Raw genomic sequence first — 4086 nt, 5'->3', positions numbered from 1 at the left:
TTTTCAATTTTTTTACAAATTTGTATTGTCAGTTAACAAATCAATAATTTTTTACAAAATGTCCACAGACTTGTTAATAACAAATTGAAACTTGAAACTTATTAACTATAAAATTGATCACATTTTGCTTTCATTCAAAAAGCTAACCTTTTTCTATTAAATTCCATAACTCTGGTTTATTAACAATATATGTACAGGTGTCCCACAACGCTTGCACTTCCTTTTAATGAGGAATTCTTCATCAAAATCTGAGTTGATTGTCGTATCGCATAATTGTTCTTACAGTTTTTGAGTTACAAGCACTTAAAGTTGGCCAATCATAGCCCATAAATCGCTAGATAGCATTCTGTTGCTACGATACCTGCAAATTTTTTTTCTTAAATTGCACGAAGATGCGGTGTGAATAGTCAACTTTAAATGCTTGTAAATTGAATACTATAAATGCCTGAACATTGATGGAAAAGCTACTAAAATTTATTTTAACCCTTAAACAACAAATGTTTGATAAAAGTTAGTATCTGCCTGAAATTACTAAATTCTAAGGTAGCAAAGCAAATTTTTACTTAGGTATTAGATAATTCGTTTTTGTTTTAGTTTCTTTTTTCGACACATTTAGTAACTGCGTCAAAAAGTACAATATAGTTGCGAGTAAAAAAATTAGTCAATGTCACTGTTTTGACATGTTACCTTAAAATATTTGTCATTTGATTGGTCGTTTAGACCCAATATGACTATAAAAGTGAATTTGAAGACTAACATTTTTGTTTGTCGACTCTAATAAAGAAAACGATTTTTAGAAATTTTCATTTTTCATTTTAAATTCGTAGCTTTGTTAATTACAGATTAAAATTTGAGTGAGTTAGGTACTAATTTTAAACTTACTGTTGAATTACAAAATTTTAGAACAGAAAAGATGAAATATGAAATGTCCTTTTGAGTTTCCATAACTTTGGTTAGTTTGATCGTTGTAAAAATAATGTCAAATTTCAAAATTTTAGTTTAAAGAATTTTTTGTTGAAAGTAGTTTTATAGCCAAGCTGTTTAAATGTTTCTTTTAGGAAGAATTAAAAACTGTCGCAAATTTCACAGATTTTTAGTAGAAATGTTTTTGTTCTGTTGTATTAAATTCCACAACTTTAACAATTTTGACGATTACAGAAAAATTTGGAGACGATTTTTATATTGAAACATTTAGTAACTGCAAGATTTAAAGCTGCCTGTCTAGACTATCTACAATCAAATAACTCATTGGAATTTTTGTCCCACGAGGGAAAAATCTTAGTAAAATTAGCAAGTTTCATTGCATGTTTGTTCCTTTTCCTTAGATTTTTGCCTCGCGAGACGAAAATTTCATAAAAATATCTTATTTGGGTCAAGTTGAATCACGTTTAAAAAAATCATTTTGTTGATTTATCTATAATAATGTTATACAAAATGCTGTAACTTCCATTTGGTGCGGAATGTCCAGTTTTTTTTTTTTATTTTAGAACAAAAAAGAAATGTTTTGAAATGTCTAAACAAAATGTTTATATGTATCTATTAAGTTACATAACTTTAGTTAGTTTTAATCCTACAACAATAAAATTTTGAGACTTTATAATAACATTACAGTGATTGTAGGAATAGTAAAATATTCGAAACTTATTATTATTATTTTTAGTTCGAACGCTAAATCAAAGAATTTCGGGAACATTATGTGTCAAATTGCAAAATTCTTACTGTCAAATTAATACATAATTTTGCAACAATAAAATGAGATTTAGAAATGTTCATATTTTATTTAATAAATATTCTGCGTCTTCATACATTAAAAGTTTCTATTAAATTATGTAGGTCGTACATTTTTAACATTAAAGCTATAAAATTTGATGAATTTGAGTCATGCAATATTTGTTCTAAATAACAAAATTTTAGAACAAAAAATAAGATTCTAGATTTTTTTACTTGGAAGATAAACTGAAAATGCGAAATTTTCTATTAAATTAAATGTACAATTTTAAAGTTACAGCAATGAAATTTGATGAATTTTTTTCTTTCAATATGTGTTCTAAATTAAAAAAATTTAGAACAGATAATGAAAATTCTAAAAATTTTCATTTGGAAGACGAACTGAAAATGCGAACTTTTCTGTTAAATTCTATAACTCGTAATAACAGTTTTATAGTTAAAACATAATATTTGGTGGATTTGTTCTTTTGGAAATACACAATACGTGTTCTAAATGACAAATATTTAGAAAAAAAAATTTAAAATTAAAATTTCGACATATTAAATTCTGAATTATGGTGGATTTGTTGGTATAAAGACATTTAGTCCATGTTCTTAATTATAAAATATAAGAACAAAAAATAGAAATTTTAGAATTCTGCGCCAACATTTTTTTAAAAGATTATAGGATAGAGATTAGAAGTATAAATATTTAAGATGTCCAATCCGTTTATATTCTATATTAATCTAAAAAGCAGCCCAAAATTTATAACAAGACCAAATATGCCTTCTATAAGTTTTCTTCTAGTAGAAAACAAAAAATTCAATTCAGGAACAAACTCATAAATTAAAAATGTTTTGAAATGTCAAAACCAAAATGTTTATACAGGGTGCCGACAGCAATACAGATAGTAAATTTCAAAACAAAAATTGCTAAAGTTTATAAAAATAGTATTTGAGAAAGAATAAAAAATTAATAATCAATCCCGGAAGCTTATTCTAGAGATGAAGTAAAATTTCCTAGGCAACGAGAGTGTAATGTTCACCTGACCAATGGACGATAGGATGTGTCATAGTTACCGATTTTCAAATTCTGTTCAGCTTCCAGATTGGCTATCGTTTTTTCGTTTTAATTCGATTATTTTTTGAGCTGGAAGATTTTTGTTTCGAAATTTTCGTTCAGAATTGTTGCCTTCATAAGCCTTTTTTCTCTGAGTCACGAGTTCTGGGACACCCTGTATGTATCTATTAAATTACATGACTTTAGTTAGTTTTAATGCTACAACAATAAAATTTTGAGACTTTATAATAACATTACAGTGTTTGTAGGAATAGTAAAATATTCGAAACTTATCATTAATTTTTAAGTTTTAACGCTAAATCAAAGAATTTCGGGAACATTATATGCCAAGTTGCAAAATTTAATACATTTAGAACAATAAAATGAGTTTCAGAAATGTTCATATTTTATTTAATAAAGATTCTGCGACCTTTGCCTCAGTTTTTAAATCTAACGAATTAGCCATTTATTACAAGCGTAGTTATAATAGAGAAACATATTGGAGCATTTTTTGTAAAAATAATACGTTGTTCACCCAATTTTACCTGTCGACTACGATGACAAGAACTCCAAGCTATTGTGCACTTTTATCTCAACAGTTTAATGTTATTCCAGAGCAGTTCTAAACACGTTAATCAATACAAAGATAAATATGAGGGGTAGCGGAAATGGAGGGCGGAGTTTCTTCCCGTCATCACCAAATTCATATTCTCACAAATATATCGGAGATAAGTATAAGTAAATAAAACTTATTTATCTTGAATTCCACGAAATCCAGAACACGTTAAAATATTTCCAATAGTCAAGTAATCTATTAGCACTTGGTTCCACATCCTTTCGTAATAAAAGAAAATTTTTCGATTTCCACCAAAGCGCCAGTTTTGCCGAAAAATCTTCCTGGAAAATTCCACAGAGTGAGTGACTTTGCAAACATTAAATTGTTTACATCACGACGGCGACGATCTCTCCAATTCGTTGAAATCTCTCCCACCAAGCTCGGTTTATTATTCGCGACCTCTGCTGCTCACCATTGCAAATTATACGGAGCGATTCGCGAATGAGTAAAAAATAGGGGGACGCCATTTTGTCGGCATTCTGAATTATTTCTGAGGATATAAACCTTTGAAATTAGAATTAGGTATTGCTTTTCAATTCTTTTTATTTCGTTGGCTTTTCTTTGTTGACCGATAAAAATACACGATCGAAACGTATAATTTCGGGAGGTTGGTACCGCGAAAAAGATCCTTTCATTGCGTAATTACGACGTTTAATCGGGAGTTATTTCACTTCCGAACAGCTTTGTGGCGGTCAATAAAAGC

The sequence above is a fragment of the Gnatocerus cornutus genome, chromosome 5 (assembly GCF_029298725.1).
Source record: "Gnatocerus cornutus isolate USDA-ARS CGAHR chromosome 5, icGnaCorn1.1, whole genome shotgun sequence".
Taxonomy (NCBI): domain Eukaryota; kingdom Metazoa; phylum Arthropoda; class Insecta; order Coleoptera; family Tenebrionidae; genus Gnatocerus; species Gnatocerus cornutus.
This window is presented reverse-complemented; position numbering follows the sequence as displayed.